Here is a 25,665-nt window from a genome sequence, read left to right as displayed (position 1 = left end):
GAAGGCGCCAGTTCTCCCATGATTTTCGCGGGGACAGGATCGGAGGGGGCGCCGGATTTGCAGTGGATGAGTAGCCTGATAGCATCATCCTGGTTAAGTTTGTTAAATGAGAGAAAGGACGGTGACTCTGGGGGACTAGTGGGAGAAGGCATGGGGGCAAGCCCTGTGGGGAAGGAGACACGAAGTTTATTAATCTTTTCGAGGAAGTAGTCTGATAATCCCTCGCAAAGAGCCTGACTCACGGTGTTCTGAGAAGCCCTGGCCGGAGGGTTGATAAAATCTTTAACAATGCCAAAGAGGGCTTTAGATGAGTTTTTGGCCTTAGTAATTTGAGAGGCAAAGTGATCTTTCATAGCACTTTTTTTTTGTTTACGGAATTTTTTCAGGGCCGATCTATATAAGAGTTTGGCTTCGAGGTCGTAGTTCAGTCTCCACTTGCGTTCGAGAGCTTTACATCTGCTTTTCTCCTCACGGAGGGGGGTAGAAAACCAGGGAGCAGAGGGTCGCGATCTAGTGGAGGTGATGATTTTCTGGGGGGCGATAGAATCAATCGCATTGACGAGGGCAGCATTCAGCCTAGACACATTATCATCTATGTCCGAGGAGAGGTATTCTGTCTGAAAGTGGAATACCGGGTCCAGGGTAGCACATGTAACCTTGTGCCACTTTCTTCCCAACTCCTTCCTTGGGGCCATAGGGGCAGATAATCGTCCGAGGGCAAGAGAGAAAGGGATGAGGTAATGGTCAGTCCAGGTGAGAGGGAGGGGAGGGAAGACAGTGATATTCGAGAAATTGGCGAATATGAGGTCCAGAGTGTGACCAGCCACATGAGTGGGACCTACGACTAATTGTTTGAGATTTAGGCTATCCATAGTTTCCAACAGATTGTTTGCCTTCACGCAGAGCGGGTTGTCTACGTGGAGGTTAAAATCGCCTAGGACAATGAAATATTGGTGTTTGAGAGATAAGTCAGCCAGTTGGTGGACAAGGGCAATGAGAGAAGGGGAGGTGGCGGAGGGGGGATTGTAAACTAATGTGCCAGCCAGGATGACTGCCGCAGAGTCGGATATGGAGAAGTACATGGCTTCAATTATACCAATATTGGTGAGTTTAGTAAAAGTCAGCTGGAAAAGGGATTTATAAATGACGGCTAGACCGCCTCCAGACTTACCGCCAGCCCGGTTCAAGCATTTTATATCATATCCTGGGGGAATAGCCAGATAGATATCCGGAGAGGAGGAGTCTGTGATCCAAGACTCGGTAAGGAAGAGAATATCCCATTCATCTGAAGAGATGGACATCCAGATGTCATTGGCATGCCGGGGAAGAGAGCGGCAATTGATCAAACCAGCTTTCAGGGTGCACTGATTCGAGAAGGGTAGCTGTGACATACAAATGCAGCAGTGAGAAAGGTGATCAGTCCACCTTTGCAAAGGGCCGTCTACTTTGCAGCAACTCAAGTCACGTTTTTTAGTAACTTTTTATCCATTTGAGCTACAAAAATGATTGTGTATGATGTATTATGTGGCAAATATGGCAGAGCCATACTTATATATGAAACAATTGCAAACTAGGATATTTTGCCATTCATGTTTGAACTGATCTTGTGGAAGAAGGGAGGAGAAGTGCTAATGAGAGAAACTGCATGGCTTGGAGACAAGTGGCTTGGGATTCCACTTTTAAGCGTATTTGGGACATTGTGTGATTGGAAATATATCCCACGTTGTGAATGTATTTAAATGCCAATAACTCCTATTAAACCTTAAATAATCAAGTGTATCCATTGGTTGAATTAAATAACTTAAAATTGGGATGTTTGGCACATTCTGGCCACACCTCTGATCTAATCCTTGGGTTATCCCCGCCCTCGGAGTCTCCGCCCACAGTTCCCCAACATTTTCCACCCACTTCGACCACTGATTAAAAACCAACTGACCATGATGAGGTTCGTATAGTCGTAGACGCGCACAGCGCGCAGATGTCTCCGCGCGTGTGCGCCGAGGTTATACAGTTAGTTTTACCTTAGGGTGGGGTCTCTGCCTCCTGGTGACGCTCTTCATGACATGAGCATTTGGGCTTGTGCGTTAAAAAGTGCGCATGACTCTGAGGCAGGCATCTCAGAGGTCAACGATAGGACTGGGAAAGAGAGGCCCGCAGGTGAGTCTATTTAATTACGTCTGGACGCCAGACGTTTAAATTGCATGCAATGCAAATGCAATCCAGTATAGCGTTTATGCCGCCCCAAGCCATGCTGGAGGCGATGAGACTGGCACAGGCATCCGGTTGAGACCAACATCGTCATTGTTGTGGCTTGCCGTGTTTTGTTATGCTGGCTTTGTAACAGGTCCGCATGGCTCCACCTTTAAAGCATAATGAAAGGACTGCTTGGCAAAGAGGTGTTCAGTTATAAAGGGATGTGCGTCACATCAATATATTCAATGTATGCAACATTTCACGCATATTAATGAATTTAAAAAAAAGCTTTTGTATATGATTTCTTTAATTTTAATGATTTGCATATTGCTGGCATGACGCCTTTGTCTCTCTGCAGCCAGGGGCCCAGCGAGGCCCTTGCGGTGGTGTCGTTCCACCTTTAAGGGCCCCCATTTCAGCCTCTATACTGAGAATGTGTGTGAGGTATGAGAGTTTCAGTGGCCCTTCAGCTCATTTTGCTGGGGGAGGGGGGTTTGTGTCACACCACAATCTGCTGCTAGGTCTGTGTGATGAGTATCTATAGCACTACCAAGAACCACGTGAGGCCTCCTAGGTGCTTGGCTAGTGAGGAGCTTAGGTCCTGGGGTATGAGGCAGTGCTGAGTGAGTGAGATAGCATCCCTCCTTTTTAGGTCTCGTAGAGAGACCTATTCCAACCGAACCACAAAGCTGACTTTTTACGACCGGATTTGTAGAAGTGCACGGTGCTCGTGACCGCGCTTCTCTCCCCCTGCCTTGCTCTTCAAAGGCTCCCCTTACCATTTGCTCCTTCCTCCCCGCCCACTCGTTCACACTTCACGGCCGCCAGGCCTTCAAAGGGATCTGCTTCCCCACACCCCACCCCCCCTCCCACCCCCGCCGCTTGCATTTCCCGTACTTGTGTTACTAAGTACAGACCTCGCCATGAACACTGCTTCTTCCTGCCAAAATAGGTGTCCGCTACGGATGGCCATGGTTAATCCGTGTTTACCCTCGTAACTTTCAATGCACCCCACCCCCCCACCCCTTTCAATCGGCCGCCACGAGCGGCAAGCATAACAGAGATCTCGCCAGCACCAGCACCTCCATAGCACTGCCTTTATTCATGGTGTAAACACAGCTGCCATCATTTCAGATCAATCAAACCCAGTCGGCCGGGATGCCTCCGAATCTCACTGAGTGAACCACCGTCCACGTTGTTTACCTCTGTGCGTATTCAAGCTTCTTTGTTTCATCTTGATATAGGTACTTATTTTAGACAAGATAATATTGTTGGTCACAACCTTTGTGATAGCTGCATAATTTGTTGACACACAAAGGCGTTTGTTCATGGTAATATCACACATGCACTTAGGGACCACCCAAAAAAATAAGACCAGTTTAATCATAGACAAAGCCAGATTAGGTATAAAAAATTAACACCCCACTTGTAAATCACTTAAATGAACTAAAGCACACAGAATTGCCTGTATAGTACCGTTGGGATGCACAGCATCACTGAAAGGGTTTGTAGGACATTGGCAAATGCTGGTATTTAGTCTTCTATTACTGTTTACGACCTCGTTTTAAAACAAGATCAGTAAGTTATCACTTCCCGAGGCACGCACAAGATGCATGTTCTATTCGTGTATTCTTTAACTCCACACCCGGGCGTGGCCACTTCAAATAGTACGGTCATACATTGAGTACAGCGCCCTGCAAAATGCATTTCGTCGATTTGCAGCAGCATACTTGTTTATATTTTCATAAGGAGTCAATCAAATAATAAAAAAAAAAAGCCTGCAGCACCGGCCAGTCCTTCTCTCCCGCACCCAGGGACAATGTAAAATAGTATGAGGTTGTTGTGCAGGAGAGAAAGGGGCGGCAGGAAGCCGTTCGCCCGAGACGACCTGAGCCAATGCCTGACGTCTGGTTCAAGACTTCAGTGTCCTCGTCCACCTTCTTTGACAGGCGATTAAGGATGGGCAAGACAGAGTAAGAAATGGCGTGCGTGTATATACTTTCAAGTTTGACAGAGGAGTTTATTGTGATGTGTTGATATATATAGTTTACAGAACTTTCCGATTCATGTTAAAGCGAGGGATTCTTTGTTTTTTTGGGTTGTGTTAAATTCACTTCTGTTTCATTCTCAGTATTCGCACTGACCTCATTAAAAGTGCAAATGTTGAGTAGTTTGTGCGCCTTTTGGTTTTGAATGCCTCCGTTACTAATCATTTGCTGGGAAGTAAAAAAAAAAATGGTTTTCAAATGGATACCCCCACAACAAGCGGTTACATTTTATTCCAGTATATCCCACCACACTATCATCTCTCCTACCCCAAATTCTCACTCTTTCAAAATGAGCAGTCAAACCCGCGTGCACATCGCGCACCACCATTTGTCTGTGCCTCGGCATCAGACTTCAAAGACATCGGAAGTGAATACTTGCACTGCTATTGGCTCAGTGTGTTTGCTTAGCTTGTAACACTTCACATTCACTGGTTAGTAAAGAAGTTTATTATCCTAACAAGTTTACAGTGAACCGCTGTGGCGCTGCACAAGGCATTACCAACGTTACGTCCTTATCTGTGTACATCTCTCCCCCACTTGCGCTCTATATTTCTCCCACTTGTGTGCTTCTGTGATGTTCACTCTGCCTTGTGCTCTCCTCCCCAACCTCCTCTGCCCGCCGTGTGCTGTTTTTTCCCGTTTCCCACCCGCTCCTACATTACGACCGCTCTACCTCACACCAGCTTTTTTATTTTTTTATTTTAATTGGAGCTTTTGTGCTAAAAAATATTTATTCTTCTATTTGCCGTCTTCCAAACTGAATTGGAAAAAAAAAAAAGAAAACTGGAGCAAAACGCACCTATGTAATGTCAGCGAAGTGCGCATACTTTCTGATGCATGCGTTTGACAGTGGAATAACTGCACAGCCATTGTGTGGGCATTTTGTTATACATTTTTATTTTGATGATTGTGGGCAGCATCTCAATGCTTTGCAGCCCCACCAAAGGCAATTGGCAAAGCTAATACGTTCCAACGACCTGACCTATTTGCTCTACCAATGCTTTTTTCCAGTTTACCCTTCTAGGGATTTTTGTAAGACGGATGCACAGACTCAGTCCGATTGTAGTGATCGGCTAGATAATGTCTTAAAGACATTGTTTCTAGAAGTGTATATGTTCTTAATCTATTTATGTCACGGATTATGTTCTATGCCCTCACACCCCCCTCACCCTCTCACACACCCTCACCCCTCTCACCCTCTCACACACCCTCAGACCCCCCCACCCTCACACCCCCTCACCCTCACACCCCCTCACCCTCACACCCTCTCACCCTCACACCCTCTCCCCCCTCACCCTCACACCCCCTCGCCCTCACACCCCTCACCCTCACACCCCCTCACCCTCACACCCCCTCACCCACCCTCACACCCCCTCACCCACCCTCACACCCCCTCACCCACCCTCACACCCCCTCACCCCCCTCACCCTCCCACCCCCTCACCCACCCTGACACCCCTCACCTTCACAACACTCTCACCCTCACACCCCCACACCCTCACACACCCTCACCCACCCTCACTCCCCTCACCCCCCTCACCCCCCTCACCCTCACGCACCCTCACTCACTCACACCCTCACACCCCCTCTCACACCCTTACACTCACACCCTCACCCCTCTCACAACCCCTCACCCGCACACACCCTCACCCACCCTCACACCCCCTCACCCTCACACCCCCTCACCCTCACACCCCCTCACCCTCACACCCCCTCACCCTCACACCCCCTCACCCTCCCAACCCTCTCACCCTCCCAACCCTCACACACCATCACACCCTCGCCCTCACCCTCACAACCCCGCCTTCACCCTCACACACCCTCACACACCCTCACACACCCTCACACACCCTCACACACCCTCACACACCCTCACACACCCTCACACACCCTCACTCACCCTCACTCACCCTCACACACCCTCACTCACCCTCACTCACCCTCACACCCCCTCACTCACTCACCCTCATAGCATAACAAAACATAGCATAGCATAACAAAAACAGCATAGGATACACACTGTAGGAAGGTGGATATCTGACTATGGTTACCCCCAAACTTTTTGCCTGGTGTTTAGCTGGTTTTTGACTTTAGTTGGCTTGGGAACCTGCTATTCAGGGCCCCAGGCTAATTGCTCTCTCCTTAAAATGGACTCCAAAGACCTTAGGTACATACACAATTGGAATTGGTTCACCTTATAGGCCCCTGTAACAGTGTACCCCAGGTACCCAGGGCATAGGTGCTTCCAAGGCCTACCAGGGGCTGCAGCACGTATTGTGCCACCCCTGGCCTGGCCTCCATATTTGACACAACTGGCTGATCACTCAGCTGGGCTAAGTCGGTGTAACCACCCCTTACTTAGGTGTAGTATGCCTATACCTAACCTAAAATGGACACATATGTTCCTATCAGCCACTCCTATGGAAGGCCTCATCAATCCTGAAGGCAGAGTGCTTGGAAATATGTGAGATGGTGCTCTGGCATGAGCTGAGCCTGTCTGCAGCTTTCGGAACCATGTCCTTTAGCTGTTTCATGATACTGCCATACCATATACTCTTAAGTGCATTATAATCCTCGCGGTTAAATGCTATCTTGGGTTTGGCTTTATCAAAACATGTCGAGTAAGGTGTCATACGAATTGGAATACTACCCCCTCGCCAGTTCTGGCGACGGGGGTAGCATTCCACCCTTCTAGAGGGACACGACATGTACCTAACCTGAACCCCGGTTAAAGTTAAACAGAGCCTCAGCATCACAAAATGGATGCTGCCACCACAGACACAAGTCTGACCTCCTGTTGCTGGGAGTCCTTCCAGCGAGGGCAGCTTGGACAAAGGGTTTCCTGCCTTGGGAGGTGCTAGCACCACCCCAGACAGGATTTTGTGTATTGGGTAGGACAGGGCTGAATAGAATCAGGCATGCCTGGGGCACACAAGGTGTCCCTGTGCATAGGCCAGTTCAAACCGGTGCTGGGGCCTTCCAGCCCCAGTCCTGGCGCGACACTGGACAAAGGAAAGGGGGTGTAACCACTCCCCTTCCTGGTCCCACCCAGAGGAGGGACCTAGTAGGTGATCCGGCCCCCCAGATTGGAATAAGAGTGGGAGCTGTGTCCTGAGACTTCAGATCATCCTGAATCAACTTGAAACTAAGAAGACGACTGGACTTCGACATTCTGCTGCACAGAAGACTGAAGAGCATCTCCCTTGTGGCCTAGGAGTGGCCACCCTGTGAACACAGGCACCATCCAGCAACTCGACGTCCGCTTTGCCGCCGCCTCCCGCCGGAGCCCGAGCCCAGAGCCCGACAAGACCCAGACTCCCAGACATCTCACAGCCCGATCCACAGTCCCTGCAAAGAAGGGACCCGTGGAGGCACCGAGAGACGTGGGACCGGACCTCTTGAAAAAACCCCGAGAAGCTGACTGCGCAGCACCCGAGGCACCCTCGACGCTGTGCTTTGGGGTTTGAGAAGCCCCAACCTCAAGCAGCCCTTGCACCGAAGATCAGCCCCCCAGCATCTCCACGATCTGCGTGGGGTCCTTTTGCACTGTGCCACTCGACGCGCCATCCCGGCCACTTGCCACGTGGCTAGCGGCCATCTTGGCGACGAAAACGACGAACTACACCGCTGGTCTGGTTGCTCCAGACTGGCCCTTGTTCCCCTAAAAAGGAGCACCCGCTCTGACCTTGCTGGTCCGAGTGAGAAGCTTGAATCACTTCCTGCGTGGCTTGCTTTAGCCAAGGCCTGTTTGCTTCAATCAAGTTGCCGACACCGCCATCAGCGAGAGAGTTCGTGGGACAGCTCGTGACCAACGCCTGGACGTCCTTGACCTCTTCGTGTCCACGTGGCTGCAGAGACAATCTTCACGACATCGCCTGTTTGCACCCGACATCGCCTGGTTCCTTCCTCGTTCCACGGTAGTCACTGGCTAAGTGACTTTGAACATTGTCCCCTCTGCTTTCAGGTCTTCACCTCTTCAGATCCACCCTTGGATCCACCGGAACTCTTCACATCGAGCCGCCTGCAGCATCTTCAGCTCCAAGCACCATCGACCTGCGTTACGAAACCCGACACTACTTCGACCCTATGCACCCGCTTCCTGTGGGTGAGGTAACTCAGCAACGCCGGTGTTCCCACACTGGTACACACCTCTAGTGTCTGTGTCTAAAGTTTCATCCTTCTAGGTCGCTCGGAAGGTTCCTTAATAACTAACTTTGTAACTTTTACGCACCATTGACATTGCATTGGTACATGCGTGCACTTTCCGCACTGCACCCGAGTCCCGCGGGCCTTTCCCGACTTCTTCACTGCTAGTCCCGAACAGCTGCAGCGATTCCCCAGGCCCTAGGCCTCTTCACTTTCCCCATAGTGGTTCTTATACCACTATTTTAGTATATGGTTTAGGTGGCCCCTAGGGCTCATCCATATTCGTGCAACTTTTGTATATTTAAACTGTGTTTTGTTTTAACGCATTTGCTTCTGTGCTCATAAAGAGTATAGGGGATATTTGTAGAAATAAATCTATATATATTTTCAATATATATCTGTGTGGTGTCCTTTCATTTGGTATTCAAGGGATTGTGTATGGTAAAACCGCTTGCTTCACATGCCTTTACAGAGTTTAGCCTAAGACTGCTTAGTCCATGCTACCCCTAGGATAGCTTGTCTATAAGGTTGACTTTACAACCTGCACCATAAGGGTTGCTTGGCATGGTACAAGGTGATCACTAGAACTAGTGAGCATCACATACCAGGCCAACTTCTCACATTGGTGGCAGCGGATTGGGATTTGAGCTTGCTGTTGTTTTATCATTACAATCTTTGAGAGTATCATTTGAAAGATCATACAGGTACCTGATAGGTACACTAAAACAAGACTAGTATAGTTAAGTTCTACTGAACTTAGTTGTTGTAGAGGATAGGGAGTAGCACACCCTGACTACAACTACTAGATAGGTTTGGTAGGAAAACACAAGTGTAGGTAGATTGCAACCCATCCACCCACACTAGAGCAATGTCTGGAGCAGAGGGATCCACTGGACCTATCTCTGTTGAGAGTGACCCTCAAAGGGCACCATCCAAATTTGCTATCTTTCCTTTTAAGGAACTGAGGCAGCTGTGTTCCATGAGAGGAATCAAAACAGGTCCTACTCCTACAGCAGGACACCTCAGAGAGCTTTTAGACCAGTCTGAAGCTCTAAAGAACTCCAAACCAGGCCCCTCAGGGACTGGTGATGGAGGTTCTCCTTCTGAAGAAGAAAACACTGATGCCCCTACCCCTGTTATCCACATAGATGAGGAAGACCAGGTCACTGGAGATACTCAGCCAGAGGATGAGGAAGAAGAGGAGGAGGAGGAAGAAAGTGGGTCTGATGATGAGAGAAATAGCCAGGTGTTAGTCAGCAGGCTTAACCAGGCTAACTTAAGCTTATTGGGGACTGAAGGTGGGTCCAACCCATTCAGACCCCCAAATGGACTTAACCAGGAGCATAGGAGGAGGAGGAATCACTCGGGTGAATCCAATACTTCCCATGTTTCTAGAGGTTCTCATGGCAACTCCAGAAGGGAGTTGACTAGCCCGAGGCCAAAATGAGAGAGGCTGAACTTAGGATCCAGAAGCAAGAATTAGAAGTTGCCCTGGCCAAAGAGAAACTTGCTAGAGCAAGGCAGCCTAGAGAGAGTGGATTAGGATCCACTGGTGGCAGCACTATCCCTAAGGATAAAGACAGGTCCTATGACAATAGAAACCTGAGTAAGATTGTGCCCCCCTACAAAGTTGGGGATGATATCCACAAATGGATGGCTGCACTTGAGAGAGCCTGCAAAGTACAGCAGGTCCCTCAGGATCAGTGGGCAGCAATCTTGTGGCTCTCCTTTGAAGGTAGAGGCCGAGACAGACTCCTCACAGTTAGTGATGGGGATTCTAGAAACTACATGGTCCTGAAGAGTGCTCTGATTGATGGGTTAGGCTTAACCACTGAACATTACAGGTTAATGTTCAGAGACACCCAGAAGACACAGACTCAGGACTGGTCTGAATTTGTTGAATGTGCCACTAAGGCTCTGGAGGGCTGGTTGCTGGGAAGTAAGGTTACAGACTATACAGGATTGTATAATTTAATTATGAGAGAGCAAATCTTAAGTAATTGTCAAAATCAGCTTCTACATCAGCACCTGGTGGACTCTGATCTGACCTCTCCACAAGAATTGGGTAAGAGGGCAGACAAATGGGTCAGAACCAGGATCAGGCCTAAGAACCAGGGTGGTGACCAAAAGAAAGAGACTACCAAGCCTCAAGAGAAAGTGGGGATAAATCTACAGAGAAGACTTCCCTAGGGCCCCAAAACTCCAAGAATGGGGGTGGGTCCCAAGACACTTCCTCTACACCGAAACAGCCTTATTGCCATGCCTGTAAACAGGTTGGCCATTGGAAAACAGACAGCTGTTGTCCAAAGAATAGTAATAAGGAAAATATACCTCCAGGTAAAGCTCCAACACCTCCTGTCACTGTTAGCAGTGGTCCCCAGGTGGTGGGAGCACCCCCAAGAATTTGGGTGGGTTTACCTTTGGAACACAGGTGGACTCTGGCCTAACCAGGTCCCCAACTGATCTTGTCTATAAGACTGGCATGGGGTTTGCCAATTTCACTGATTGCCCAAATACTTTGAGCAAGTATATACAAGAACCCCTCATCAATGGTTTGAAAGTTGAGGACTACAGAGACACATGGGCTGGTATCACCATGGTGACTGAGAATCTAGTCCCCTCTAGGCAACTTTTACCTGGTGCCACATACCAGGTGACAAACATTGATGGAGTTCAGAAAAATCATCCCATAGCAGTTGTAAATCTCAGCTGGGGAGGAGTAACTGGCCCAAAGAGAGTGGCAGTGTCCTCAAACTTGCCTGTAGATTGCCTACTGGGGAATTATTTGGAAATCTCAGCCTGGGCTGAGGTTGAACAAGAAACCCATTCTAGAATGGTAAATCTCCATGGAAAGGTTAGTGGGGCTGTGCTGGCCACTGCCCCAATCCAAGATGTCCTTCCTGAAAAGGTTGGTAGGGCTGAGCAAACCTCATCCCCATCTTCAGTAGAAATTCTTCCTGAGAAAATTAGCAGAGCTGTTATGGTAACAGCCAATACCCAAACTGAGTCCCTTCCTGAAAAGGTTGGTGGGGCTGTGATGGCCACAGCCCAAACTCAAACTGATTCATGTGTTGTGAAGCCTGAAAATATGGATCACTCCACACAAACAGAGAGCATTGAGGAGGAAGAGAAATCTCCCTCCCACCAGACTTTAGGAAAGGATCAGCCTCCTCAGGGAACTGATCTTACCCCTGATGAAGGAACTGCCCCAGAGGTGGTTAGGCCTAGCCTGACAGAGCCCCTGATGACAGTGGACCCTTATCAGGTGGGACCCAGTCTGGAGCAGGTAACCTGCCCCTCTCTACCTTGCCTTAGTCAGCCCAGGGCTGCAGAGGACAAGAAGGACAGTGAGCCCCAAAGGGCCCCCTGTCAAATAAAGCACCCCCATCAGCAGATTAGGGGCACCGAAGCTAGCAGCCCTAGCCAGGTGAAAACTTTAAAAACTCCTGAGGGATCCCCCTTAAAATTAGTTAGGGACCTCCCACAGATGGATTCTGTTGGGCACAGCCAAACCTGGGACCCAAAGGGCCCAAACCTGAACTGTCCCTCCAGTAAGCCAACCAAAGGGACCCAGCCTCCAGCTTTAGGTAGCCAGAGGTTGACCCTGAGAGCACAGTGCAACTCAGTCAAAGAAAGAAAGGCCTACATGGTGGAAAGTGATTGGAGGAAGCTGAGTCCTACAGAGGAATCTCACTTCAGTACTCCATCTCAACATCAGCCTTTAACTTTGCCAAGACACACCACACGTAGAGATTCCCTATGGTGGAGACCCTCAGATACCCTTAGGGTGAGGGATTGCTTAGTGGACCATGAGACAGGGGGTAACCAAGCCAGAGCTGGTACTTCCTTATATGGCCACTTAGGCAATATAGGCTTACCTGGTCAAGGATAGCCTTATCTCCTTTTGTTTGGGGGGGGGTTGTGTAGGAAGGTGGATATCTGACTATGGTTACCCCCAAACTTTTTGCCTGGTGTTTAGCTGGTTTTTGACTTTAGTTGGCCTGGGAACCTGCTATTCAGGGCCCCCGGCTAATTGCTCTCTCCTTAAAATGGACTCCATGTACCTTAGGTACATACACAATTGGAATTGGTTCACCTTATAGGCCCCTGTAACAGTGTACCCCAGGTACCCAGGGCATAGGTGCTTCCAAGGCCTACAAGGGGCTGCAGCACATATTGTGCCACCCCTGGCCTGGCCTCCATATTTGACACAACTGGCTGATCACTCAGCTGGGGTAAGTCGGTGTAACCACCCCTTACTTAGGTGTAGTATGCCTATACCTAACCTAAAATGGACACATATGTTCCTATCGGCCACTCCTATGGAAGGCCTCATCAATCCTGGAGGCAGAGTGCTTGGAAATATGTGAGATGGTGCTCTGGCATGAGCTGAGCCTGTCTGCAGCTTTCGGAACCATGTCCTTTAGCTGTTTCATGATACTGCCATACCATATACTCTTAAGTGCATTATAATCCTCGCGGTTAAATGCTATCTTGGGTTTGGCTTTATCAAAACATGTCGAGTAAGGTGTCATACGAAATGGAATACTACCCCCTCGCCAGTTCTGGCGACGGGGGTAGCATTCCACCCTTCTAGAGGGACACGACATGTACCTAACCTGAACCCCGGTTAAAGTTAAACAGAGCCTCAGCATCACAAAATGGATGCTGCCACCACAGACACAAGTCTGACCTCCTGTTGCTGGGAGTCCTTCCAGCGAGGGCAGCTTGGACAAAGGGTTTCCTGCCTTGGGAGGTGCTAGCACCACCCAAGACAGGATTTTGTGTATTGGGTAGGACAGGGCTGAATAGAATCAGACATGCCTGGGGCACACAAGGTGTCCCTGTGCATAGGCCAGTTCAAACCGGTGCTGGGGCCTTCCAGCCCCAGTCCTGGCGCGAAACTGGACAAAGGAAAGGGGGTGTAACCACTCCCCTTCCTGGTCCCACCCAGAGGAGGGACCTAGTAGGTGATCCGGCCCCCCAGATTGGAATAAGAGTGGGAGCTGTGTCCTGAGACTTCAGATCATCCTGAATCAACTTGAAACTAAGAAGACGACTGGACTTCGACATTCTTCTGCACAGAAGACTGAAGAGCATCTCCCTTGTGGCCTAGGAGTGGCCACCCTGTGAACACAGGCACCATCCAGCAACTCGACGTCTGCTTTGCCGCCGCCTCCCGCCGGAGCCCGAGCCCAGAGCCCGACAAGACCCAGACTCCCAGACATCTCACAGCCCGATCCACAGTCCCTGCAAAGAAGGGACCCGTGGAGGCACCGAGACGTGGGACCGGACCTCTTGAAAGACCCCCGAGAAGCTGACTGCGCAGCACCCGAGGCACCCTCGACGCTGTGCTTTGGGGTTTGAGAAACCCCAACCTCAAGCAGCCCTTGCACCGAAGATCAGCCCCCCAGCATCTCCACGATCTGCGTGGGGCCCTTTTGCACTGTGCCACTCGACGCGCCATCCCGGCCACTTGCCACGTGGCTAGCGGCCATCTTGGCGACGAAAACGACAAACTACACCGCTGGTCTGGTTGCTCCAGACTGGCCCTTGTTCCCCTAAAAAGGAGCACCCGCTCTGACCTTGCTGGTCCGAGTGAGAAGCTTGAATCACTTCCTGCGTGGCTTGCTTTAGCCAAGGCCTGTTTGCTTCAATCAAGTTGCCGACACCGCCATCAGCGAGAGCCTTCGTGGGACAGCTCGTGACCAACGCCTGGACGTCCTTGACCTCTTCGTGTCCAGGTGGCTGCAGAGACAATCTTCACGACATCGCCTGTTTGCACCCAACATCGCCTGGTTCCTTCCTGGTTCCACGGTAGTCACTGGCTAAGTGACTTTGAACATTGTCCCCTCTGCTTTCAGGTCTTCACCTCTTCAGATCCACCCTTGGATCCACCGGAACTCTTCACATCGAGCCGCCTGCAGCATCTTCAGCTCCAAGCACCATCGACCTGCGTGACGAAACCCGACACTACTTCGACCCTATGCACCCGCTTCCTGTGGGTGAGGTAACTCAGCAATGCCGGTGTTCCCACACTGGTACACACCTCTAGTGTCTGTGTCTAAAGTGTCATCCTTCTAGGTCGCTCGGAAGGTTCCTTAATACCTAACTTTGTAACTTTTACGCACCATTGACATTGCATTGGTACATGCGTGCACTTTCCGCACTGCACCAGAGTCCCGCGGGCCTTTCCCGACTTCTTCACTGCTAGTCCCGAACAGCTCCAGCGATTCCCCAGGCCCTAGGCCTCTTCACTTTCCCCATAGTGGTTCTTATACCACTATTTTAGTATATGGTTTAGGTGGCCCCTAGGGCTCATCCATATTCGTGCAACTTTTGTATATTTAAACTGTGTTTTGTTTTAACGCATTTGCTTCTGTGCTCATAAAGAGTATAGGGGATATTTGTAGAAATAAATCTATATATATTTTCAATATATATCTGTGTGGTGTCCTTTCATTTGGTAGTCAAGGGATTGTGTATGGTAAAACAGCTTGCTTCACCATCCTTTACAGAGTTTAGCCTAAGACTGCTTAGTCCATGCTACCCCTAGGATAGCTTGTCTATAAGGTTGACTTTACAACCTGCACCATAAGGGTTGCTTGGCATGGTACAAGGTGATCACTAGAACTAGTGAGCATCATATACCAGGCCAACTTCTCACACACACCCCCTCACCCTCTCACCCTCACACCCTCACCCTCACCCACCCTCACTCACCCACCCTCACTCACCCACCCTCACTCACTCACTCACCCACCCTCACCCTCACCAGCATAGCATAACAAAACATAGCATAGCAAAACACAACAAAGCATAGCATAACAAAACATAGCATAGTATAACAAAGAATAGCATAACAAAACATAGCATAACAAAACATAGCAAAACACAACAAACCATAGCATAACAAACCATAGCATAACAAACCATAGCATAACAAAACATAGCAAAACACAACAAACCATTGCATAACAAAACACACCAAAACATAGCATACATAACAAAGCATAGCATAGCATAACAAAACACAACAAAGCATAGCATAACAAAACACAACATAGCATAGCATAACAAAACATAGCATAACAAAGCATAGCATAAAAAACAAAGCATAGCATAATAAAACATAAATAAACATAGCATAGCATAACAAAACATAGCATACCATAACAAAGCATAGCAGATCAAAGCATAGCAGATCAAAACCTAGCATAACAAAGCATAGCATAGCAAAACATAGCATAGCATAACAAAACATCGCATAACAAAGCATAGCCTAGCAAAACACAACAAAGCATAGCATAACAAAACACAACACAACATAGCATAGCATAGCATAACAAAACAAAGCATAGGATAGCAAAACAAAACATAGCATAACATAACACAACATAGCATAACAAAACACAACAGCACATAGCATAACAAAACACAACAAAACAGCATAGCTTAACAAAACACAACAAAACATAGCATGGCTTAACAAACCATATAATAGCATAGCAAAACACAGCATAGCATACCAAACAAAGCAAAACATAGCATAGCATAGCATAACAAAACATAGCATAGCAAAACAAAGCATAGCATAATAAAATGCAACAAAACATAGCATAGCATAACAAAGCATAGCAGAGCAAAACATAGCATAGCATAACAAAACATAGCATAGCAAAACAAAGCATAGCCTAGCAAAATACAAAAAATAGCATAACAAAACACAATAAAGCATAGCATAGCATAACAAAGCATAGGATAGCAAAACTAAACATAGCATAGCATAACAAAACAAAGCATAGGATAGCAAAACATAGCATAACAAAACACAACAACATATAGCATAACAAAACACAACAAAACAGCATAGCTTAACAAAACACAACAAAACATAGCATGGCTTAACAAAACACAACAAAACATATAATAGCATAGCAAAACACGACATAGCATACCAACACAACAAAACATAGCATACCATTGCATAACAAAACATAGTATAGCAAAACAAAGCATGGCATAATAAAACACAACAAAACATAGCATAGCATAACAAAACATAGCATAACAAAGCATAGCAGAGCAAAGCATAGCATAACAAAGCATAGCATAACATAGCATAGCATAGCAAAACATAGCATAGCATAGCAAACCATAGCATAGCATAACAAAACATAGCATAGCATAACAAACGAGCATAGCATACTAATCAAAGCATAGGACAGCATAGCATAGCAAAACAAAACATAGGATAGCAAAACAAAACATAGCATAGCATACAGCATCACGCAGCACCACCACAGCATCACTCAGTGGCACCACAACATCACTGAGCTCCACCACAGCATCAATCTGTGCAACCATTCAACAACAACTGGTTCAAATATGTTATCTCAATGTTTCAAGCTTTATTACAAATGTAACAAAAAGATGTTAATATTTCACTTCTGTTCTTGGATTTTCGTCACAATAAAATACACTGAACATAATCTTCACAAATGTTATTTACAAAAGTTTAAGCTATTGCCATTATAAAGTACAATAACTTTTATTTAAGTATTAATTATTTAAAAAAATTAAAAACCATTGTTATTTGTAATATCAATACATGTAAGTCACGTAAATACAACACATATTGCATTAAAAATGCTATAGGTGTCACATTTGCGAAAGTTATAACTATTGGCATTGTAAATGACAAAGCTATTAATTTCGCTATTTTCAAAAACAAAACATAAATAAAAAATGTGTCATTTACAATACCAATAGCTCAAACTTTCCTAATACGAGACCTATTGCATTGCAAATGCTTGTTTAATAGGTCAGTGTGTGACTAGATATTGCGTTAGCTTTGGCTTATTTGCAATGCAAACTTTATCTCAATAAGTTGATGTAACAAGCTGCAAGTCCGCTGTGGAAGCCCATTCATTTGCTAATTATTTTCCACATAAGGTTGCAAGACCATAAAGTGGAGTTTTCGGGATTTTGAATAGTTTCTTGTTTGAAGATGTTACTCTCGCCTGCTCACCCCACTCCTGTACTAAGGTTACGAGTGACCTGGCACCCGCCTTTCAGGGGTTCTTGCATCCACCCAAGTCTGGCCTGGCACGGGTGCGTCCCAGCCTGGCACACACCGGGTGATTATCTCTGCACCTCCTTCTAGACCCCAGCTCACTACTGTTTGCAGTCTGTCACTCACCCCTCACCTCCCTAGCACTCACCCTTCACACCTCAGGCCTGGCAGTCACTCCTCGCACCTGACACTCACCCTTCTCCCTCTCTGGCACTCAACATTGACTCTCTGTGGCTCTCAACTGTCACCTTGCTGACACTCACCCTCGACCCTCCTGGTACTCCTACTTCCCCTCCCTGGCACATATCCTTCACCTCCCTGACACTCACCCATGTCCCTCCTGGCATTCACTACTCGCCCCCTTGGCACTAGCCCTTCATCCCCCTGGCCTGACAGCTATCCTTCACCCCTTGCACTCACCTTTCCCCTCCCTGACACTCACCCTTGACCCTCCTGACTCTTACGTCTCACCTCCCTGACACTCACGCCTCCCCTCTCTGGCACTAACCCTTCACCCCCATGGCCTGACAGTCACCCTTGACCTTCCTGGCATTCACTCCTCACCTCCCTGCTACTCGCCCTTGACCCTCCTGCCACTAGCCCGGTTTCCCCCAAGAACAAAAAATAACAAGCATTGGCATAGCCAATAGGTCACGCCTTCAGGACCTTATAAGTGTTTAGCCACGCAACAGTTGATGTTGTTGCACCAAGGGTATTGTGCTGCATAACTAAATACTTAGAAGGTCCCAAAAGCGAGACCTTTTGGCTACGTCAGTGTGTGACTAGAGATTTGAGATTTACCACCTCAGTTGTTTTTAAAACGACTTATCTTGCCTTGTTTCGCAGTTTGTGTGCTGATACTTGTAGTCTGCGTTCATAGGAGGAACATTTAAACTACACAAGCAGCTTGTGTTCTTCTTGTCTATTCGATATTGCATTCTGGTAGCTGCAGTCCTGCATTTGTAAAAAGAAAATCAAAATAACAGTGTGCATTGTTTTATATCATGCATGTACATTGAATATTGCATTTTGGTACTTGGAGTCCTGGATTTGTAAAAAGAAAATAACATGTACAGTGTGTTTTATGGTATAATTGACAGAGGATGCATTTTGATACTTGAAGTCCTTCATTTGTAAAATGAAAACCAGCAGAACATGTACACGGTGTCTACTATATAATACACGTAGGAGGAATATTGCATTCTGGTACTTGTACTCCTGCATTTATAAAATGAAAATCAAAGCAACATGTACAGTTTGTATTTTTGTAGCATATCTGTGCTTGATAGATTTCACTCTGATACTTCTGGAACCAGAATGAAACTCAAAATTACATGACATTTTTATATCATACCTTCTCATGGGATATTGCTTTATGCAACTTGAAATCCTGCATTTATAAAATAAAAATCAAAACTGCATGTACAGTGCGCATTGTTGTATATAGGACTTCTGCAAGGCAGAGTGCATTCTGGTACTTGCAGTCCTGTATTTTTTTTATATTGGTGTTCTGTTATGGTATTTTAATGCGAAACATTCATAATGAGAATTCAAACCACAGATGACACTTGTATTGTGTCCTCCCACGTCTGTGTGTGGAATGCTGTTTTCCTTCGTATGTGAAGCACGGACAGGGTGCTGGCCATGATTGACTTGTATGTAGTCTGTGCAGATTAGGTGCTGGGGGTTATGTGCATCTCAGTGGTTTAACATACTAGGCACCCTGCATGCTACTTGCCCCACAATGAAGAGAAGGTGGCATTGGGTTTGTGCGTACACTACCAGGCCAGCAAACCTTGTGACCGAAGATGCTTGGAGTGGGTGCTGGGAGTGGTGTACCCACATGTTAAGGGGTGCTCACACATGCAAGGGCAGTCTGATGCGTGTACCACCATGGGATGCCGGCTGGTTCAGGGGCACACCACTGCTGGAGGGAGATGGGAAAGAAAGTTGGTGGCACCAGGAAAAGCCACTTGGTAACTAGCATCATGTCAGCAGTACCCTGTATACCCAATTATGTGGGCACACATACAGAGACGTGGTGTAGTGAATGGTAGCTAATAAGGAGGCCAAAACACTGTGTCAAAAACATTTATTGTCTTCATTTTTCTCACCACTTGTTGATGAAATTGTGATTCACTTTGAAAAACAGACTGTAAAATGTCTCCTGACCAGCGTGTGATGCTTTCACCCCATCGTGACCTTTTAGCCTCAGCACTTTGCATGAAAATCTAGACCCAGGCCCATAACTGGAAAAACAAAACTACATGTCCCAGAATGCAAGGTAATGTCTGGGAAACAAGAGTAGCGTCTATTGTCATGGCATGTGGTCTTCTGGCAGTACTGCACCCCTGCAGCGACCACAGGCACCCAGCCCAGAAGAGACCATGGCACAAAGATGACATCTTTAATTATTCCCTGGCTCAAGGGCATTGTGATGGAATCATCAATTATACCTATGAACTGGCTCAGTTGTACATGGATGACGTGATCAATTATTGGAATTGCCTCATTCGTTGCAGACATGGTGATTTCATCAGTGCGGTTTAGGAGAGAAAATGTGTTGAAAAATGCTTTGTTTTGGCCTTTCTGTCTCCAAACTTTTCTTGGGGGGACAACCCCACCCAAACTCTCCCTAGTAGTGGTTGCTCACTGCGCTTGCTCGCTACACACCATATGGGGGCTGGTCTCACTTTTACTTTGTTCTCTCTGATACACTACTTGTCTATTTTTGGTGCTCTCTGAAAGAATGTCTGTGGGTACATATGACTGGGTGGATAACCTGATGTTCTTTAAGGTCATCATCTACTATTTACTGTGCTTTGAAAGTTCATACAATTAAATATGTAATGAAAAATGTGCTGTAAAATTCACCATTTTGGTCTGTCTTTTTCCAAACTTTTCTTGGGGGAGAACCCCCCCCCCCCCCAAGCTCCCCTAGTAGCGGTTGTGTGCGCTCGCTGCGCCCGCTTGCTACACGCCGGACGGGGGCTGGTCTGGCAAAATTTGCCAGGGCTGCTTTCAGTTCCCAGTCCGGCCCTGCTGGACAGGCTTTTGTTCTGGGCCTCGTGAGAACAAAGTCACTCATCCTAGGAGATGAGAACAGTGTTATGGTGGCAGGCTGGCAGAAACCAGTCAGGGAGCACACCAGACGCTGGTAGGTTTTCAGGAGACACCTCTAAGGTGCCCTCTGGGTGTATGCATTGATAAATCCATCACTGGAATCAGTGGGGGCTTAGCAATATGAGATGTTTGATACTCACTATCCATATTTTCAGTAAATCCATCATGTAGCTGGTCGATTTCACCAGTGTCTAGCACATGTTTTAAAATGGCTTCCCTGTCCACTTGCACTGGCAGTAATAGGACTGACCAGCTCACACACATATCTGCTTATGCAGGTATATCCTCAAACGTATTATTTGGCACCCTGCCTTAGTGCGGTCAGGCCTGCTGTAGGGGTGACGTATAAATATGGCATGCAGTGTTAGGGGCCATGGCACATAGGGATTTGTGACATGTTGTGCACCAAGACACGCAGCCTGCAATGGCAGCCTTGCATGTGCTTGGTGAGGGTTCCCTTAGTGTGGCACAATTCGTGCTGCTGCCCTTGGGAGACCCTCTTTTGTACCTCAGGCCGTATTTACCAGGGGTGCCATTTACTAGGGGCTTACAGAGGGTGCTAAAGGTTTTGCCTATTGGGGGAAACAATTGTACAGTTTTGGGAAAGAGCTCTGGGACTGGGGACCTGGTTAGCAGGAACCCAGTGCACTTCCAGTCAAACTCACACCAGTTGCCTGGCAAAAAGTGAGGGTGACCATGTCAACAAGCATTTGCAATGCAATAGGTCTCGCATTTGCGAAACTTTGAGCTATTGTCATTGTTAAATGACAATGCCGTTTATTTTTTGTGTCGGTTTTTAAAACATAAATAAAAGGCATTGTCACTTACAATGCAAATAGCTTAAACTCTTGCAAATGCGAGACCTATTGCATTGCAAATGCTTTTGTCAATATGTTTTTGCCCTATTCTTACGGCCAAAAAATGGTCCTGGGCATTCATCAGGACAAAATAACCATCCCTGCCCTTGTGTGAAACTATAAATGGATAAATAATTCTTGCATGCACATATCTTTGCATGCGACAGTGGTGGCTAAATGCCTGTCACGAGACTGGTACTATAATACTACATGCATGGTACCTGTGGGAACAGACAAACATGTTTTATGCTGTCACAACATGGTGAATACCTGAGTATACATGTACGAAGCATGCTATGTGTGGGTTTCTCATGTACTGTTCATACTAAGTCTATTTGTTATGAACAAGTGCACATCTGGTCTTGTGTAAACTGTCAGAACGACGAATACTCTATGTGAACACTGCTCTTGTTACATTGTGATAATAGTGGTCACTGTAAGCCATGCATGATTTAAAATAGCTTATGTCACGGTGTGCCTGGTAGGCATCTTAAACAAAAAAGACATGCACATTAAATCACTTTTTTTTACAAACCTTACCCATACAGGTGTCATTATCAAGCCCCACGGGGTGTGGATGGTGTTTTCGTCCTGTGGTCAAACACTAAGGTGTACAGGGATAGCATATGAGAAGACAAACAAACCCATACATTCTTTTAAAGAAAACGCTCTGAACTGCTAGTCTGGAGTGCTGCGGTTGAGAGATTATTGCCAATGTCTCTCCGGGTCAGAAAACAAAGACATTTGATATGCAGAATTAAAAATTGCTGCTCTCAGCTGCAGGTCTAGAGGTAAAAGTTGCACATTGGCTACATGAGGAACGAAGTCCTGTACTCACAATGTCGAGGGTCCCGAAACTGCTGTGTACCTACTTGGTATTGCACTGTCTGGCTTGCCGTATAAACAAGTAAAGTAGACACACTGTAACACACAAAATTAAGGCATACAATCCAGTCGTAAGAGTAACGTGAAAATAAAACTACACCATAGACAGCAGCTGCAAAATAAAGGTCCAAATACAAAACAAACAAATCCCCGCCGGGCCGCCGCGCTGCCCGCGACGACCCGGAAGCGGTTGGGAAGCCGGCCAATCACAGCGCGGCCCCAACCGGAAGTCCCGCCCCATCGCGGCGAGAGTCAGAGAGAGCTGCCCGAGGAGCCACGAAGGCTCCGCATTGAGTCCCGGTCCCGAGATGGGGGACCGGGTGAAGAGCGGGCGGGCGCATGGGGAAGGCGGGGCTCTCATGTGGTGAGAGAGCCCCGCAAAGCGCTACCGCCGCCCGAGATGCTGATCCGCCGCCGAGCACCGCCAGAACAGGTAAGTGTGTTGAGTGAGAGGAGGGGTGAGTGGGGGTGGGGTGTACGCGTGTGTGTGTGTCTGTTTGAGTGTGTTTGTGCGTGCATCTGTCTGTCTGTGTGCGCGTGTGTATGTTTAAGGGGGGGTGCGTGTGTGTATATGCAGTGTGTGTATGGCTTTCTTTGTGCGCATGCGTGAGTGACGACGTGCGCGCTCACGAGGTCGAATCTCGGCCTGCAAATGCGCGTGGCACTTTGCTGTCCTCATTCCCTGAAAAGTAACAACATAAGTTGTCTCGCTAGACGCAAAAGCTTCGCTTTTGCTTACGTCTAGCGAGACCTAAAAAGAGCTGCTTTCCTACAGCCAATGAGAATGCCATTTTGAACATATATTATTACAGGCTTCAAGAAACCCTAGGTGCACTGGGGCAGTGTCTTGATCGTCAGTTAATCATTAGTAAATATGCTATTGCAAGACATTGCCCATTGTACCTGGCCTTCCTGGAACGTTCAAATTCATTAGACCTGGTCAACAGATTGAAACTATGGCTTATTTTACTGGATATGAAAATGGACCCTTCTTTGATACATTTTGTGTCTATCCTGCTTTGTAGTTTGCAATGGTCCGGTTTGGATCGTCCTGGAATGCACCAATTATTTTATCTTTGAGCACGGGGTACGGGCAGAGCTGTATTGTGACTCCTGGATTGTTCATCTTATACATAAGTTATCACAATTGGGCAAGACATTTAATTTGATTCCACAATAAAACACAAAACCTCCACCTGTATAAATCAATGCGTGCTTATAAAGTCACTTGATACAAAACGGTGTCCCTCCCAGGAAACAGTAGGTCAACAACGGGACACACAATTATGAATACATAAACTTGTTTTAATCACAATTCAGAAGGAACATAATTCATACATTGAGAAACATTAAATAACAAAAAACAGTCAAGACAAAAATAAAGTAATACCCCACACATTAAGGACCTTCAAACACTAACAATCACTCTCAATCATTCATTCACAAACGTCCAACTACTACAGAGGTACATTCATCCATGAAGACAGAAATTCTGGGAAAGGTCAATAACAACAGAGGGTGGCGAATACCTAGGGTAGAGTTAATAGTCAAAAATGGTCTAAACAGTGATATAACTAAAATAGTTGGTGATATGTACAATATTGTGTTCTTTCATTAATAAAATAAAGATGCATACTAAACAAAGTAAGCAAACTAAAGTAACTGTTGTCACAAAAGGAGATATAATGGTTAGCAATGGGGAGTGTCTTTCTCCACAATGAAAAGCAATAACGATATTGAGGGAAACAGTCGATCAAATAGGTTTCGCCAAGCTTTGTAGTTTGCAATGATCCGGTTTGGATCGTCGTGGAATGCACCAATTATTTTATCTTTGAGCACGGGGTACGGGCAGAGCTGTATTGTGACTCCTGGATTGTTCATCTTATACATAAGTTATCACAATTGGGCAAGACATTTAATTTGATTCCATCACTATATGATAAATCGATAACTCCATTCCTCAACATTTATGAAACCCCATGTCTCCGCATCGCCATTTATGGTGCTGGGATATGGGGATATACCACGGTCACAACACTACAAATTGAGGAAAATCATTTTTGTCAATGACTACTTTCCAGCCCCCCCCATTAGCTCACATTTTATGCGCCACAAGGAGCTGGGTTTAACGTATCTAGAGGATTAGTTAAGGTGCCTACTTTATTGCTTTGAATTTCCGTTTGGTCCAATGAACATGGCGTTTTTTTTATCGGAGCGTTTGCATTGTACTTATTGGCATGACATCCCATGGCTATCATATTTTAGGCAATAGATAAAAAGCTGTTTGACAGTCCCACTTCTGTGTGTAAGGAGGATGAACTCTGGGCCAAGAGTACCTTCATAAATGTAGACGTATTGGATGAGAGAGAGCACAACTTAAGAAAACCTAGTATATGTTGTTATAAAAAAGTGAATTTTTCCCCGAGCCTTATTTATTATAAAACATCGGTCACAGGGAGTAGGCACCACTAATTAGGTTTAGAACTGGATCTATACGGTTTCTTTTGTGTTTTGGGTTGGGTCAATATGCCAACAATACCATTTCCCTTGTACCTGTAATGGTGTCTCAAAGCACATAATGACACACTTTTTTTTGTGTGGGCTAATTTTACAAATTGTACACCAAACGATTTTTAATACCTCTTCCTAAATCAAGGCATTTTAGAAGGTGCACACCAGCAGTTCAATTCAGCTACCTGATGGTGAAGAAGTCTGTATTGCTGTTGGATCGTTTATTAGAAGTACTGCGAGATGTCGCAATTCTATGGGGGATTCGCTCATGAAGCAAAGTGCTTTTAACTGATTATTAATTCATTTTAATGTATCATCACTTGCACTTTTATGATTAGCAATTTTATAATTGACTAAAGTTTTTTGACTTTGACATTAGAACTGTAATCTCACACACAGCCCTGCCCCAGAAGCTACTCTCTTCCTTTACCTTGCAGCTCTTATCTATGCTATAAGCAAACCGAGAAATTCGCTTTTTACCTGTGCCCATACCCTGAGAAATGTGATGGGCAATGCGCCTCAAGCAAACTCTGTATGATATAGCTGGCCAAGAATTCAGTAAATAGCCAAACCTTTTCTATTACAAGCACAGCCTGTGGCTAGATATGATCCTTCATGTCTGTAGGCACAGGCTTCACACAAGCCATTATTCTGTGTCAGACTACAGCACTGGTTTTGTCCCTGACACTAGGTGCACTCTTGGGTAGGTCTGATGACCGTTAATAGTAGAATATCCCTTCCTTAATGAGAGCCAAATTGACATTGTTAGATGCAGGCAGTCTGTGAATCCTAAGCAAAGTAAGGGCCTTTCTGAGCTAGTGTAACAA

The 25,665-nt window shown here is 46.5% G+C and overlaps 1 protein-coding gene across 1 annotated transcript in view; it reads left to right on the top strand.

Moving 5' to 3' along the window:
- COG4 (component of oligomeric golgi complex 4) overlaps positions 1 to 25,665 on the top strand; it is a 177,579-nt gene that overhangs the window by 69,579 nt on the left and 82,335 nt on the right. The window lies entirely within an intron of this gene.

The sequence above is a fragment of the Lissotriton helveticus genome, chromosome 12, assembly GCF_964261635.1.
Source record: "Lissotriton helveticus chromosome 12, aLisHel1.1, whole genome shotgun sequence".
NCBI lineage: Eukaryota > Metazoa > Chordata > Amphibia > Caudata > Salamandridae > Lissotriton > Lissotriton helveticus.
Note: the sequence above shows the minus strand (reverse complement) of the source record. Positions and strands in the feature narration are given on the sequence as shown.